Genomic DNA, 17,825 nt, shown 5'->3' with positions numbered 1-17,825 from the left:
AGTAATCAGAGGGTTGCTAGTTCGATTCCCTGTCGAAGTGTCCTTGAGCAAGGCACTGAACCCCTAATTGCTCCTGATGTGCAGTGTGCCATCAGTGAAAATGTAAAATGTGTATACATTGTACGTTGCACATATGTAAGTCGCTTTGGATAAAAGCGTCTGCTAAATGTAAATGGGAAGGAAGAAGGGAGGATGTAGAATGAGAGAAAAGAGAATGAGAGAAAAGAGGAGTGTCTTGAGAGGAGTCCCATCACACTTCAGAGACCGCAGAGACCTCGTCTCTTTGCTCTGCACTTACTGTCAACTGGGGGGGTGAAAAAAACCTGCATTTCTAAGAATGTTTGATGAAGTGGTCAAGAACTATTAAGAGATGCCTTGTTTTGAGCTGTGTGTCTTCGATAAGTTGCCATTCATAGGCACTTTACCCTGCGAGCTTCATAGGTTACCAATAAAACTCTTTCAAAAGTTAGTTTCTGCGTTTCCCCACAAGGTCCAGCCTGCTACATGAAATACTGCTAGCAAGCACTGGATGGTATATAAAAAAAGGTTTTTATATTTATAAGGTTCAAAAGAAACATTGTGTACAAAATGAATGAAAAGCTGCTGTATCTGTGATTTAGTTAAACTGGTGTGGGAGAAAAGCTTCTTGCATCAAATGAAGTTTACCTGGAAGGACCCAGACTTCCCTACGGCTCCAAGTTTGTACAAGCAGAGACTACGCTGGAGAGACCCAGTGTTACTCCAGGGCAGTCTGAGGGCCTTGAGGAGTTTCCAGAGTGTGCTGGTGGTTAACTCACAGTGTGTGTACAGCTGTGTGTGTGTGTGTGTGTGTGTGTGTGTGTGTGTGGTGTGTGTGTGTGTGTGTGTGTGTTTAAGTATGGGCTGTGTGTAACAGACCAAGAGAAGTGTGTGTGTGTGTGTGTGGGGGGGGAGGACTGAAGCAGGAAGGGTTTGTGTAAAGGAGAGCTGTGTGGTAAGGTGAGAGGAGGAGGAGGAGGAGGAGGAGAGGGAGGAGGAGGAGAGGGAGGGAGGGTCAACTTTCCGTTGGGAGGTCAGAACCAGAAGTTTTTCCCACCCAGAAACAGAGCCTGGTGGCAGATGGAGATAGGCTGCGGAGGGGGGCAGTTAAGGCTTGGGGTAGAGAGGGGGGGGCAGTTAAGGCCAGAGAGGCGGTGTTGCCTACTTATCCCCCCAATGGCAGAGGCTGCGTGAGCTGAGCGATACCGGCAGACGACGGGCCCTAATCTCAGTGGACCGAGCGACCAGCAACCTGGCAGCTGGCGGAGCCCCATCCCCAGTGCATTCCTCACTATCAAATCTCAGGGCTGTGCCTGCTCAGACCAACACCAGGATGTGAGAAAAAAGGGGCGACGTTATCCTTTAAAGCCACATGTGAAGCTGTTGGGCAATAACGGCCCAACGTCACAGAGCAACCAAACCACGGTCCTTGGCCGTAAACCAAGTTTACGCTGCTGTGGCGCTTGTTTGGGCTGCAGGCGGTTCTTCATGAAAAACTGTAAAGTATTTCAGCTGTCCTCACATCAAGTGTTTTTCTTTTTCCCTCTCTCTCTCTCTTTCTCTCTCTCTCTCTCTCTCTCTCTTTCTTTTGGTGGGTTTTTCTTCAGTCAGATAATAACGTTAATTAAGGTCTAAAAAAACAGCAGGGTTAGACATGCACACCCACATGTGTTCCGTCCAGTTGTTTGCCAATTGCGCAACACTGCCGTTGCTTCATCACAAAGTGTTCCCTCAAACATTTATTTTATTTTATTATTATGATCGGTGTGGTATGTTATGTAGGTCAGCTGCTTATTATCTCTACGGGGCGAACATAGACCTGATTACGAAATGCTGCGTTGTGAATGTAACAAAATTGCACGTGTGTTCTTTGTTGCTGTGTGCGTGCAGGGGGATTGCTCATGGATGTCAATCACTGGCCCCGCCCACTTTGGTCAGAGGAACTTGACCGTTATGGTCACTAGCATTGCACTGTAAACATGTCTCCTCCCAGCACTGCTGTCAACGATTTCAAGGTTTCTCTCTCTCAAGACAAAATATTTATATACATAAATATACAGAACAGATCTGGTATGCTGTTTTCGAGTTTGCCGTTATAGTTTTTTTTTAGCTTTTACAGGTAGCCATTGCATGGATTTTGAACAGTTTGTGAGTTTCCATGGGAGTCTCTCTCACTCACTGCCATAGTCTCTCTTGCAAGATCTCCAGTATCTTTGAACTGGCCTGTATTCTCACATAATGCCTGGCCATGGAAGACTAAACACCAATCTGTCCTGTGTTATCAACTTTATTTTCTCATGTGACCACACAATTTGTGGCCTGAAGTCTGAAAGAGTTGCAAATAAGAATAAAGGATCATAGTAAATAATGATTGACAATAATCAATAATCCAATGAATCTTATATTCATTTGTATTTGTTGCTTTTAATTGGACTTATGTTAAAATGTAAGGGTTTCTGGTTGAATGTCCTGCTATACGTGTATTCCTTAAATCCCCAGCCCCATGAATACAGGCCTCTGAGACATTTGCTAATCAACAATTTCCCCTGTGAAGCCAACAGTGTGAAACTACCCCTCTCAGCCGTAGCAGACTGATACATATTCATGGAGGGACAGGGCTATGGGGTGACACCCCTGACCCTATGTAGGATATTTAAACCTGGACTGTTTCAATGTCTAATCAGAGATTTAGGTGTGAATGTTGAGTGAAGCCTCCCTCTCTCTCCCTTGATGCATCATTACAAGAACAAAGCCGGATTCCTGACTGAGCATTCTCCGACTGAGTCTCCACCAAGCTTTTGGTACTAAAACAAAATACCATCGAGTCCCAAATATTATTATGAGCCTCATTTCTGAAGGCTAAACTATATTATGACCACAGGCGCTCAGTGTTTTGGTGGGAGCTCAGTATTGGCATGATGGTGGATCCAGAAGATTCTAAACTGCACTTTTAAAATAGGCCCTTGGCTCTGAAGCACATACGATGAGAAGCCAAACACATTTGGGAGCACAGCTGTCCTGAAGCCCTATTTTCGGATCGTTTTCAGGCCTCTCTGCTTGGACCACAGACCTGATGTCACCGTGACTCAGGGCCATATGGGAAGTTCCAGGTCGTTCCTCGCAAAGTAAATATCAGAGAGAGACGCCTGCAGTCAGAAATATAGCCCCTCCTCCTGTCAGCTGGGCCAGTCTGTCAGTCGTGGTAACAGCTACTCTTTCAAGGATCTGGGTAGAAAGCCTTCACCCTCTCAGACGTTCAGTTCAGACAGGGGACTCGAATAGAAAGGCATAAGAGCTCCATGATAGAGACCGTTTGCAACAATTTGCCACTTTTTGAAGCATGTGTTTAAAACATTATTTTTTTTAAATCAAGCAACTAATACTGCTATCATTTTCAAAATTAATTTAGGTATGGTCATGAGTAGAATGGATAAACACACCTGTTATGCCAGCTAGGCCATGCCCTATACAGTTCTGTGGCTCGGGTCGGACCGCTCTGCGAAATTGTCAAAAAAAGCATTCACAGCACAACATCACCAACTATATCGCCAGAAGACATTTTGTTAGCAGGCTAGCAAGCCTTCCATCACTGCCAACTGTGCTGGTGTTTGTGTTTTGGCGGGGATTTTGCATGCCTTTTCAGTATTTAGATTGCTAGTTTTTGACCAAAACTCTAAACCACATCAGATTCACCTGCCAGTGATTGTGCAGAAGCTGCTGTTGGCCTCTAGACCAGTAGAAATGCAGCTCTGCTTGGCTAACTGACCTTGGTTTTCTTTGCTGAATGGAATACAAGTGTGTTCAATCACTTCACTTATTTCTCTCTAGTCACTTTCATTTTGGTGATGGCAGGTGATTTGTTCAATGCCAAAAATAAAGTTTTTTTTTTTTATGATCAAGATGAGTCACCGCTTCAAAGGCAATTTTGCAAGTTGTGCCTGTAATTCCACAACCATTACTGCGTTTAGTAGCTGTAGGGGGGAGAGATGGCTGGCTGCTTCTAACACATTGGAAACTCGCAGTCTTCCGAAGACCTCTCATCCACTCTGTCATTACGCTGGACCCCGTCGTACCCTAGCGCCACTAAAGCGATGCTAATGTGTTCATAAGTCAGAGCCCACACCCTGGGAACATCCGCTGAGCATGTACACCCGTCGCTCTCCGCTAGTGTCATACTGATACCATCATTGTTTTGATATGAGCATGGGTTATTAGACCATCAGCCTGCATGTGTGTGTGTGTGTGTGTGTGTGAATGCGTGCATTTGCGTGTGTGCATGTGTGTGTGTGGGTGCGTTTGTGCGTGTGTGTGTGTGTGTGTGCGTGCGTTTGCGTGTGCGTGCGTTTGCGTGTGTGTGCGTGCGTTTGCGTGTGTGTGCGTGCGTTTGCGTGTGTGTGTGTGTGCGTTTGCGTGTGGTGTGTGTGTGTGTGTGTGTGCGTTTGTGTGTGTGTGTGTGTGTGTGTGTGTGCGTTTGCGTGTGTGTGCGTGCGTGCGTGTGCTTGCCTGTATGCGTGCCTGTATGTGCGGGCGCGTGTGAGAGTGTGCGAGGTATCATACCTGGTGTAGTCCAGCTGTGCAGACCCACACCTCTCCCTCGGTGTGTTGTGTGTTTTCTCGGTGGAGGTCCTCCTGTCAGACGTGCTGGATCGTGTCTGCCTCCCTACGCAGGTTCATTAGAGGCAGGGAAGGTGCTAAGGGAGGAAGGAGGAGGAGGCTGTGTTTGCAAATGGCATCAATGGGCTGGGGAGGCTGGAGCCACTCCTGGTGCTCTCTGATGATGGTGCCGTGTTGTTGAGGGGGGGGGGGGCGTGAGGATTGAAAGGCAAATCATGAGTGCTTCATGGATATTAATACTTTACGTACTCTTTATAGTTTACACTTGCAAGGAAAATGGGTTAAATGCACCAAACAAACAGATGTATTTTTCACACACACACACACACACACACACACACACACACACACACACACACACACACCGACACACACCTTAGTTTAGAGGAACATGTGATAAGAGTGTGATGCAAACGGTAGAGATGCCACAGATAATTGTGTTGCCATCAGTTGTTCTGAGCGTGTGAGGTTCGTGTAATCTCTCAGAGAACAGAACAGATAGCGTAGCGCCGAGCGCCTGCCTCGCGCAGCAGATGGGAACTGGGTCAACGCACGATCCCTCACTCTCACTGGAGCCTCTCCACATTCCCACCAGAGGATGTGGCTCGGGCCAGATCGCCGGATGTCCTTTCTGACGCCTTGTTTGGCCAAGTCACACTGATGCATCGTGAGACAACCAGTCTTACTGGCTCTTACAGCTGATGGAACCGAATATTGCCATTCTACTGTTATTTTGTATCATCTGATCTCATACCCTCTGGATGTGTTCTCTGTCTGTCTCACTGAGACCTGAACCATTAGTATCTGAACCCTTCCCCCCCCCAGATAGCCCCCTTTGTCCTCTGTCCTCACCCCTCTCCCCCCACAGGTGAACCCTCTCCCCCCCTATAAGTGCCAAAACATTCTACAATCAGGTAGGCCATTCTCTGTGCGACACACTTAGAGGGGGTCTCCACGCTGAAATAAACTCTAAAAATCCTGACTGCATCTTCCGGTCCTTCAAGTTTGGCGTGCTCATTAGATTCCGTCACAGCAACACCTACGCTTTTCTTCCGCAGCTCCTCTGACATTAAGCACTCTCACTCTCACTCACACTAGAGGTGAGTACTAAGCACTTGAGCACTGAATGAACCCTCGGCTTTCACAGCAGACAGGTCATGGTCACCTGAGATGCCCCCGGTGCCTTCTGCTCTTCTGAATGAATATTCAAACATGCAGGAGGTGAGGGGGTCTTAGTTTCTCCAGCTAAGAAAGCCAGAGGTAGTACTAATGAATAAGTAATACGATAAACATCCGAGTTCTGATCAGTGTGATAGCACATTATTTGCCATGTTTGTTACCTAACAGAGGTTAGTATTCTGCTTTGTGGTGTGCAGTATTGGTGGTATTATAGTGTGTGAGCTTTGACAGGATGTCTCTGACGGAGCAGCCCAGACAGAGAGAGTGAAAGAGAGGGAGGTTTAAGCACAGCAGCTCAGACTCCATAAAGCATATTGCTGCTATATCTGGTGATTTGATAATTCCACCCAGCTGGCTCTAGGCCAGCTGCCACCATCACTCTGATGAGCTGCTGTCATAAGCCAAATAACACACACACAGACATACAGACATACACACACAGAGCAACTCACACACACACACACACACACACACACACAGAGCGACTCACACACACACACACACACACACACACACACACACACAGAGCGACTCACACACACACAACACACACACACTACACCTCAACATATGCAACACTACCGCTACACACACATACACAAACACACGCGGCCCTGCAGCTTGACGCACATCATACTGTAAATCGAATCACAGAAACAAAGGCACATACACAGCCAGCTCATCAAACAGACTCAACTCCTCACACCAGTAAAGGCTGGACACACAGAACAGCACTACAGCTCATGTTCACATCATACCTGCCCATATAACACACACTGTGGCGATTTTAGCCTGAAATTTCTGGTGGGGCAATTTTGAATGACGTCATGTCACCGTCACAAAAATAGAGGTAGCTGATTATTATAAGCAGTAGGCCTATATAGACCAGTAAGATATGCTATGGGCTGCATTTTGAGTGCCAGCAGGGAGCAGAAATCCTATTTCAAATACATTTCACATGCTTCAGCGCGACACAAAGATGTCGCCTATAATACAGCATTAAAGTAAAATGACAGACAGACACATAGCTCAAATAACTTGCATAATGTATTAAGCTTGTGGCACAGGTGTGGCATACAATATGAAGCAAAAGGCACAACTGAAACAAATAACGGCAACAAAACATGCTGCTAAATGAACGAAACTTTGTTCTTGCAGATTGGATTGATACATCCATCAGCTCCAAAAAAATTTGACTCACAGAATCGTAGTGTCTTTGCAGCCTGGTGTCGCCCTCGCACATCGTCTCAAAGTTCGCACTTCCCACAGAGCTTTATGCACAATATCAGCCTCCCCAGTACATAACGATTCTCCTCCGTCTGTTTGTTGTGCTCTAAAATGTTCCACTGATATGCACTATCTAGCTGTGCCATGATGTTGACGTGCCCCAATAGTCCCAATTGCAGGGCGCAATTGATTATGGGGGTTACAGCTTTCGTGTTTGACTGTTCTTTCTGCCAGATGCTTCAGGTCTTTGAATCCATCCGTTGTCCGAACTGAGTCTGCATTAGTACCAATTCCAAAAAGAAGGCATGGGAAACAGAACAGTGCTCGTTTTGATGTGCTAGCTGTTAGCCATGTCTTTCTGTCATACCATTCCGTCTTGAAAGTTCGAGTAGCTTTCTGACCAGGCTGCAGCAGGATCAAGTCGTCTGGTCTGTGTGGTCCCAAACGTTTGATTTCTAATTTTTCTTCCAGCGGCAATGTACTACATTTGCACCCTCAACAAATAATCTACGTTATTCATTGTATGGATTAAAAAACACTTCCAAAATACTCTAAATCTAGCGATAGCTAACTAGCAGTGCCGTTACTGGCATTAATCTGACTCTATGTTTTTTTTTTCTTTGTCACGGGGTACAGGTCTCGCGGTTTTCGCATTATTCCAGTCTAGTTGCCAGGCAGATTTCGTGGGGCACATCTGAAAGTGCCCCACCGCTCAATGTTAACTTTGGCCTGTGTGGTTCACGCTCATTGGTGTTTCCATGGTAACGGTGGGGCAGCGTGGGCTGTTGCCCCACCGGAAAGGGAGGGACAGTGGAGAGCAGCATTTCACAGCGCAAGCACACAGACAGAAAAACACACTAATCAAATTACTCCAAAACAAGACTATAATGCTTGTGAGTCAAGTTTATTCACACACATATTCACGCTACTTTGCATTAAAAATAAATATATATATATATTGTGCCGCGAAGTACGAATGTATTGAGCTTTCTGCACAACAGCGTCATCTGGATCTGGTGGGGCAGTGCCCCACCTGCCCCTAATGTAGAAACGCCACTGAACACACAACAGCACTGCAGCTCATGTTCACATCATACCTGCCCATATAACACACACAACAGCACCGCAGCTCATGTTCACATCATACCTGCTGATATAACACACAACAGCACTGCAGCTCATGTTCACATCATACCTGCCGATATAACACACAACAGCACCACAGCTCATGTTCACATCATACCTGCCCATATAACACACACACAACAGCACCGCAGCTCATGTTCACATCATACCTGCTGATATAACACACAACAGCACCACAGCTCATGTTCACATCATACCTGCCCGTATAACACACACAACAGCACCACAGCTCATGTTCACATCATACCTGCTGATATAACACACAACAGCACTGCAGCTCATGTTCACATCATACCTGCCGATATAACACACAACAGCACCACAGCTCATGTTCACATCATACCTGCCCATATAACACACACACAACAGCACCGCAGCTCATGTTCACATCATACCTGCTGATATAACACACAACAGCACCACAGCTCATGTTCACATCATACCTGCCCGTATAACACACACAACAGCACCACAGCTCATGTTCACGTCATACCTGCCGACATCCAGGTTTAACAATATGAGAGGGTTTTTATTTTATTTTTAAGTGGGGGGAGGCGTCCTAAACCAGACATTTTGTCAAGAGCCAAGTCAGCCAGCTAATTCATTCAGCATTCAACTGGCGCGTCTGCCGGCACAGAGAGCAGCTGCACACACTCCTCTTGCATCGGGTCGTGGGTTGCCAGGTTGCAGTGACAGCTGGGTTGAAATTGTGTGTAGTGTGTGGATTGTGTGTGTAGATTGTGTTTCATAGACGATCTGGCAACTTGGGTGACGTCAGGCAAACATACAAAACTTAGGGATTTGTCTATGACTATTAGTACTATTAAGTTTGAGAGCATCCTGGGGAAAACAGTTTTGGCCGGTATGGTTAACATACGAGCACGCACCTCAACACGCATCGGCCTTACATGTCAACATTAACTCCACACCAGGACCCTTTCAGGTAGAAATATGGGCTGAGGTGTTGTTTCAGGCAACAAAAAAAAATGCTAAGCATAGTATCGTTTTTAAGTTCATCTTTGGTTGTCCTAGGGGTGTAGTGGCTGCCTGAGAGACTGCAGGTTGTTTTGATTGATCCGCTTTGATTTTGCATTTCCTTTGTTCACGTGCCGTGTTGATGTTGAGGGAGGCCACGCAGCACGCTAAGGACAAAGTTTCAATTGCTTTTGGCTCATCTGATAAAGTAGTCACGGTCATCAATCACAGTTAAGTGACATGAATCCAAAATTGGGCAATAGGAGCTCATTGCTCAATGCCGAGTTCAAGGTTTACGGGACGTATTGTGTTTGTCTAGTGAAGTCATTGGATGCTCAGACCATCAGACTCGCCATCAGACTCGCCATCAGACTGACATGTGTTTTTTTTTTTTGTGTTCTGTTGTGTTCCCAGAGTTCACATGCGACATGGCCCCTCGCAAACCGAAAATGGCAGTTTCAGAGACTGAAGGATGGGATGGCAGAGGAGGGATCAAGCCGACCGAGTGAATGATGATGATGATTGCCTAGAGGATGACCAAGAGGAACCTGAAACCGGGTGCAGCGGGCCAGCTAACCCTCCCAACCCCCCCGATACGGGGATTAACTCTCCTTGGGTGACTGAGAGAGACGAGGAGCCCAAGAAGTGGCTCAGGGCGACACTCCCTTCGGCCAACAACAGGTCAGAGCTGCCAGTCATTGTTTTAAATGGCTCGACATAGTTGCCTCACCAACGCCTGGACTCATTGGCACCAAGACACCTGGACATTACGGCCCTAGAGCACAGCGAGTAAAAGGATAAAATGTCTTTTTAATACCCTGGCAATTGTTGTAATCAAATGCTTATAATCACAGGGATTGAGGTTAATTCTCAAACATATGGTTTCCAACAGAGCCTTTTAAAACCAACAATGTAATCATTGCCCCGAGGTGAACAAATGCTTGCCCATATGTGTGTAATGATTAAAAATGAGCACAGAAATGAAATTGCTTTCGTTAAACTGCTGTGTGGTGTCATTTCATGTGAATGGAGGACAGTGAAATTTCAGGCTGTACGGATAAAGCAGGTTAATGGAATTGCTTGGGGTTTTGGAGATGCAGTGAGTCGGGGAGGGCGTGTTTCTGTGGGGGATGGGGATTCAATTTAATCCAAATGTATTTGAATAGCGGCAATAACAATTGGAATTGTCTCAAGGTGCTTTTACGGAGCCCAGAGCCTGACCCCCCTGGAGGAAGCACTACGGCAACGGTGACCAGGAACAACTCCCTTTTAATAGGAAAAAAAACTGTCCTGGGCAGAACCCAGCCCATAAGGGGGACCCATCTGCTTGGGGATGGCTAGGTAGAGAGATAGAAAAGAAGCAAGCAGAAGGTATTCATACATGCCTCAGGATAAACACCTTAGCATACGTCATATATACACGATGCATACAAGATTAAATGAAATGTACAAGATCGTATATGCACGATGTATACGAGATTGATAGTTGGTTAAAATGGAGAGAGAGAGAGAGCATTCAAAGCAGTGGTTGAATCTTAAGAATATATTGTATTCATCATGCCAGCATGCAAACATAATGGCACAGTGTTGAGGGTTGTAATGGACTCATAGGGTTCCTATTAATAGGATGAGCGCATGACCGCCCATATAAGCAGAGAATAGGGTAGTTATGCTGACAATCGGAATGCGTGTGTGATGCATTATAGGCCATATGAAGTTGAACTTTGGATGCGATTGTTAGTTTATTGTATTTATTTAGTTAGATTATTTTATTATAAAGGTGGAGAACAATGGTCATGGCCATCAGCGTTGGAGGCAATGGTGCTACAATAGGGAGAGACGAGAGACAAGTTAGAGAAGGGTGTTAATCTTATCTCCTGTCACAATTTTCTTATTGGAAAAGTTCATCCATTCATTACTATTACAGGCTATAGGGATAGTGAGGTCAACTGCACTGTGGCTCTTTGTTAGTCGAGAAAATTGGGTTGAAGAGGATTGTGTTTGCATTGTTTTTATTTTCATCAATTAGTGAGGAATAATAGCCTTGCCACATATAAAAAGGCACTCTTTGATGCCAAATGGCTATGCACTGTAGAAGCAGAAGCAAACTATAAGCCATCTGCTTGAGCAATCGTGCTCCTGAATTTGGATACTAGGGCGACACAAAAACCACTAGCAGTGTGTGTCTGTTAGCACTAACTCCATTTGAAGGAATATGCCCACCGTTTCCTTTCAATCCTGCCATTTTTTTGTGACGGCAATGCTTGCCCCATGCCTTGTCAAACACTTTTTTAGGACTTTTCATCACTGCTGACACCCCCCTCCCCCCTTCCCCCTGTTCTGAGGGTGGTAACAGGCCAAGCAAACTTCCAGCAGCAGAGTAGCACACTGCCAAACTCACTACAGGCAAACACCCAACAAAGGACACAAGTTCTCCACTCAGCGGCCCGGCAAATATTTACCCGTGACTTCAAAAGCTGTGATGGTTCAACGCAAAACACACTTTTTACTCTCCTGTCTGGATGGAATGTGGAAAATGTGAGCAGCTGATAATGACTTGCTGATAATGACTTGCTGATAATGGCGGAGGGTTTGATAATGGCCCAAGCGTTTGATAATAACCGTGCCCGATAGTCCCCATATAATTCTGAGCCGAGGCTGAAGGGCGCTGGTGGCGGCTGGCACAACACAAACTTCATTATCTGATTGTGTAGTGTGCCATCGGATACAGAAATGCTGAACAGAGTGAAAGGAAATGTCCCGGCCTGTTCATTCATTGAAGTTCTAAGCTTTTATTCCCGAACAGTGATCACAACGTCACATGTGCTGGTATTTTTTTTGAGACCTCACAGGTTGTTTCCTTGGTGCTTGATTTTAAATGTCGGCGAGTTAAGAGTTGTTTTGATGGCGTCGGTCACCTGCCAAAGGCACAGTCAAAACGAGGTTAATGAGTTCTTGGGTAGGAATGTGAGACTAACGGGGTTACTGGATACAATGAGTGATTCATTCAACAGCAGCTATAATTAGTAAGCCGTATTTTTTTTTATTTGAGTGGATTTCATGCCTCTGATGGGCTCACAGTGGATGGCAGTCATCTATTGATGACGCTCCCTCTGAACGGCCGATTAACTGCCTTTCTTGGATGAATGGCTGGTCTTGTACCATCTGTTCCTCTCCAGGGCCCAGGAGGAAATAGAACATATCCCAAGTTTGTTTCATCATCGGCAGCCTTCAGATCTATTGTCTTCCCTATTGCGAGTGCCCTTCCAAACAGTCTAAATGTGTACATGCTGACAAATCATTAAACTCTCCCCAGTCTTTACGGTAGTAGTATGTAACACGCAATGTGATACTGTCGGAAAAGAAGCCTGTCCGAGCGGGCGGTCTCTCAGATGATGAAGAGTCTAGGACTTTAACCCCACTCCCAGACCGAACAGCTGTGGTAGCCTTGACCTCTTCAGGATTGCATGACGTTGCATCATTCGCCTGCTGACGTTTGTGTGTGGCTTGTTGGTAATTCCACACACTCTTACCTGGAACAGGCAGTGGGTGGAAAACCCTGCCTCTTGGCACCCTCTTACAGGCCCCTCTCTCGCTCTCTCTCTCTCACTCTCACAGGCCCCTCTCTCTCTCTCTCTCTCTCTCTCTCTCTCTCTCAGAGACGGCAAAGACAGCAGGCCAGGGCATCCCTCCATGTCTGTTTCTCATTAAGCGGCCTGTTCTCCTTCCTTCTGTGTTTGTATCTTCTCCAGGGCATTGATGCAGACTGTGAGATCAGTGCTACTGTTTACCATTAATTACAGACAGTGGACACATTCCTTTTAATTGAATTGAATTGCATTGAATTCATTTATTTTATTTTTTATTAATTTTTTTTAACGCTGTGAATTTAGATGGTTCAGAGCAACATTCATCCCAAGTCCATTCCCACCTGGTGTCCTTCTTCTGCATTCCCAGCCCGTCCTTCCCAAGTCCATTCCCACCTGGTGTCCTTCTTCTGCATTCCCAGCCTGTCCTTCCCAGTGGCCCATCGAGCCCCCACCCGCCGACCACTCTAAAGCAGACGGGGCACTTCTCATGAATAATAAACCACCTCGTGTCTTCACTGGGCCATTACAGCGGGCCGTGCCTCATTATTGATTGGCTCATAAGGTGACATCTCTGACCCCTATTAGAACCGGCCTGTCTCTTGCCGTCAGATCACATTTCATGTGCTGGACTGCGTTGTGAAAGTCCAAATCACACCAAATCACTCAGTGTTACTAGTGGATTATCGCTTATGGTTGCAGAAATGATTAGCTGGGCGTAAAAAGCCTACGAAGGATATGAAGTGATGAAGGTCTGCGTAGTACCTCCCAGTTGCGTGATGATGATATCCTCTTTCTCCAATAAATGCCAACATCATACAGGCACACTTCTTATTAGTATTATTCCAGCTTTTGATCGTCCATCTTGTTTATAGTCTTGGCCTGAGGGTAACCTGGAAAAAAATCCTGCCTTGTTTTGCGTGATGGAACCTGATGAGTCATAGAGGGAGCATCATCACCGGATCACTCCATTATCGATATCACCATCCCTCTGCCCATCTGAGGCCGGGCTTCAGACCCGACACTCCCTTAAAGAATCCCTAATATTGACCAGCTGCGAGTGGAGACCTGGTCATCCGTTGGTAGTAGATGCAACGAAAAGGGTGGGATATATCACTCTACTGTCACTTTGACCTTTTTGTGACATCTTCTGCAGGTTCATGTCTACTGTCCTTTGACCTCACTAACAGCCCACTGGCATTGATCAGGCAAACTTAATCAGTCAGAAAGGGCCGTTGTATGCTAATCTTAGGTTGATTATTCGGGTCTTGAAGGCACAAGGCCATGGCAGGCATTTAAAGCATCGCAGCATTCATTGGAGGGAAATCATATGGAGATTTAGTCCCTACTGCATAATGGCAGGTCCCTGGAATGTAGCTTAAGTAAATAATGATTTTAATGGTAGATTTATGCAGTATCATTGTGTCATTGAGCAAGCATGACATCAGGCGCTGTTAGAGGATTTTTCAAGAGTAGCCATGGGAGGCCTTCCATTGTCCGCTTCAATTTACGGAATAAAAAAACAATTATTTAAAGAATAAGAGTGCTTGAAAAAAAAAAAAAACAGAGGGAGCTCCAGTTGTAAACCTGTAAAGTGTTTTCCATGGTGGGAGCAGACACAGGTAGTCCTGTGATTCTTATCTGACTTGATGGAGCAGAGTGCCGCCTGCATCAGGCCCCCGTCCCCATCCCCGTCCCCATCCCCCTCGCATGGAGCCTGTCAGAATGTGCTGACATCCCTGCCCCTCACGGCCTCACTAGGGTGGCTAGAAAGGCCCTGCTGAGTAGACACAATCTCCACGCCGCCTCTCCTCCCCTCCCCTCCCCTCCCCTCCTCTCGTCTCGCCTTCCCCCGCCTGGGCCCATCCATCCACCCATCCACCCGTCCGCTCCCTGCTTTGACTTCTGTGCCCCTCGGAGAGCCTCGCCGTCATTTGTCACCACTGGAATCAGACTTTACCTCTTGCTTATAGGTTTGTGTCATTCTATTGTTTTCCCCAAATCTGTTGTGGTCGGTTGTGTGGAGGCAGGTTTTTTTTGTCTCACACTCACACACACTCACACACACTCACACACACTCACACACACACACACACTCACACTCACACTCACTCACACACACACACACACACACACACACACACACTCACACACTCTCACACTCACACACACACACACACTCACACACACACACTCACACACACACACACACTCACTCACACACTCTCACACACACACTCACACTCACGCTCACACACACTCTCACACACACACTCACACTCATACAGGCACATACACACATTAACATATAACAAATTATTGGTGTAGTTGATCATAGTAATTTGCCGGATGTAGGAAATTGGCTGCAAAGTACCCCTCCCAGTACCACCCTGCCTTCAGAAGTGCCCTTGCTGCACGGGGCACTTGGCATGTATGCAGGCGAAGACTACCGTTAGCCGAATCAATAGCGGTGTCTAGACCTAGCCTTTCCACACCGGCGGTGTACGTGTGTCTTCTGGTTACGTGTTGCCTCCTTCTAGGCAGCTAGACGCAGAGGAAGAAAGCAAGTCCAACAGAGTCCATTGGGAAAAGTTGAGCACACACCCACATCTGTGACGGCCATGTTTAGTTTGCACTTTAGATGTAGGATTACCTAAGATTGGCTAAGTGTCCTCAAGGAGTCTTTGGGAGTCATGATGAAATGATAGATGAGGACTTGGTCTCAGCAGACTGCATGCAGACTCCCCTGTCACGTTATTTGCCAGCGCTGGGTTTATAAAGGGGCAGTGACGGTTTGGTCTCTCTCTCTCTCTCTCTCTATCTGCCAGCGCTGGGTTTATAAAGGGGCAGTGACGGTTTGGTCTCTCTCTCTCTCTCTGTCTATCTGCCAGCGCTGGGTTTATAAAGGGCAGTGACGGTTTGGTTTAGCAAGCAGCAGAGCAGGGCACAGCAATAGGACCAGGTCAACCCCCTTTCCCAATAACCTTCTGCACCCTTTCACATCTCTCTCTCTCTCTCTCTCCTTCTCTCTCTCTCTCCTTCTCTCTCTCTCTCTCTCTCTCTCTCTCCTTCTCTCTCTCCTTCTCTCTCTCTCTCTCTCTCTCTCTCTCCTTCTCTCTCTCTCTCTCTCCTTCTCTCTCTCTCTCCTTCTCTCTCTCCTTCTCTCTCTCTCTCTCTCTCCCTGTTCTTGAGCTTCTCTCCTCTTCTCCGCCCCAGTCCCCCCCGTCTCTGAGGGAGGGGCAGCACCTGAGCCTGGTCCAGTGGTGATGGATTACCACAGCGGTTTCCTGCTGACCTCTCCACTCCAACATGAACAGCTCTATCACCCCCATCCCCCACCCCCAACTCCCCCTTCTCTCTCTCTCTCTCTCCCTCTCCCTCTCTCTCTCTCCATCTGCCTTTATTCATCCCCCTGTATCTGTCTATATCACTTCATCACAGCCTCAGTCCCCCATTCACTGTTTTTTAGGCCCAGATGGGACAAGCTCTTCCATCAAATCCAATAGTCTGCAGGAGTTGACAGCTCCTTTCCTTTCTCCACCAGTTGACCCCATCTTTGTGTGTGTTGCTTAAAATAGATGTGCCGCTGTCTATGAAAGTGTTTGTGCACATGTGAACGTGTTCACGGGTGTGTGTGTGTGTGTGTGTGTGTGTTTCTGTTTCTGTGTGTGAGACTGATGTAGAATCTTTAAAGTCTCCTGGAGTCGGTCCCTGTCTCAGTGAAATTTATACCTCTTTCATGTATCTGTGCTTGATGTTTGAGGTTTTGTCTTAAAGACAGCTCCCCGAGGCAAGCCAAAAAAAATATGACTGGAACAGTTCTCTGGATACCTGCAAAATCATAACGCTGTAGTTGAGGCTTGACATGAATTGACCCCACCCTTCAAATAAATCCAGTCAGTAGCAGTTGTTATAGTTGGTATAGTCGACACACGCATCAAGACTGCGTGCTCAGATTCTGAGCAGAGGACCCCCACACCCCACATCTACCACCAGGGTCACCAGTGAATCTAGTTAGTCTATATTTACATTACTCTGGAGCCAGTTTAAGGGAGGTTATTACGGATGACCTGCCAGTCCTCCATCTGCTGACCTGCTATTCCTATGTGGGCTTAAACAGAAGGAAGGTGTTTAAATGGGGAAGGATGGGGGTCTGTTGGTCTCTCCATCATCTTGACATGCGCTAGGTGTGAAAAGTCACGGGTCAGGTCAATGTCGCATCCAGTCTGGGGGAGTATGTTTGACCTTGGAAGCTTTCTCACATTGAGTTCACGCCCCCTCTTGTAATATGTATGACCTTAAGTCACAAGGGAGTTTAAACATGTTCTTGTCTGTAGTCTGGATACAGTTTTAGATTGGTCTGAGACAAGAAGGGCAGCTCATCGTCTAGTGTGGCACTGACTGTTTGTATAATATCTGGAGAACGTTTTTCATAAACACATCCTAAGTCAAATATTTTCCAGAGGGCCTCGGGCACTTTTTCCTCGTTATGTTTGGCATAATGTTCAAAGCAAATAATACCCATAAGAAATGTCTCGAGGGAAGAGTCTTAGCGTTTTTCTTGTTAAATGACTTAATGAATGACTTCTATTTGGCATAGCCTTGAGTACTCTGGAATGTGCAGAAAGCATTAAATAAATACATTCCCTCTATTATGATTACATTTACATGCCGTATGAACAAAAGTTCAGATAGGTTAGTCTATAAAGCAGTGTCTGTTGAAACATATAGGCCTGTAGACCACCAAAAGAACATATTTGTCTGAATATCTGTCCTGTGTATTAATTATTTACCGTCGAGACTAAATATTTCAGAGGAAGGCTACTTTCCAGGGTCTTTGACCAGCCACAACACAGCCCATTTCACTGACTGCTAAAAAAGATTGTGCCGTTCTACTGTAGTCCACAGCCACTGAGCAGGTGCAAGTCAGCTGGACTTGCATTCTTTTTTTTTTGCCCCTTTCACCAAGAGGGAACAAATGGACGAAGTCGATGGATGGTGAGAGAGAGAGAGAGAGAGAGAGAGATCTTTAATCTTCTGCCCTCCATAAAGACGGCATCTTATTAGCATTAGCCAAGC

At 46.3% G+C, this 17,825-nt stretch overlaps 1 protein-coding gene across 1 annotated transcript in view; it reads left to right on the top strand.

The window, feature by feature from the left end:
- Positions 1 to 10,159, top strand: part of mycb (MYC proto-oncogene, bHLH transcription factor b) — a 47,873-nt gene extending 37,714 nt beyond the window's left edge. Inside the window, exon 5 of the mRNA XM_012835886.3 lies at positions 9,574 to 10,159. The gene's annotated coding sequence lies outside the window, so the exon portion shown is untranslated. The remainder of the gene's footprint in view (positions 1 to 9,573) is intronic.
- Positions 10,160 to 17,825: the final 7,666 nt, after the last annotated feature.

The sequence above is a fragment of the Clupea harengus genome, chromosome 25 (assembly GCF_900700415.2).
Source record: "Clupea harengus chromosome 25, Ch_v2.0.2, whole genome shotgun sequence".
NCBI lineage: Eukaryota > Metazoa > Chordata > Actinopteri > Clupeiformes > Clupeidae > Clupea > Clupea harengus.
This window is presented reverse-complemented; position numbering and strand designations above follow the sequence as displayed.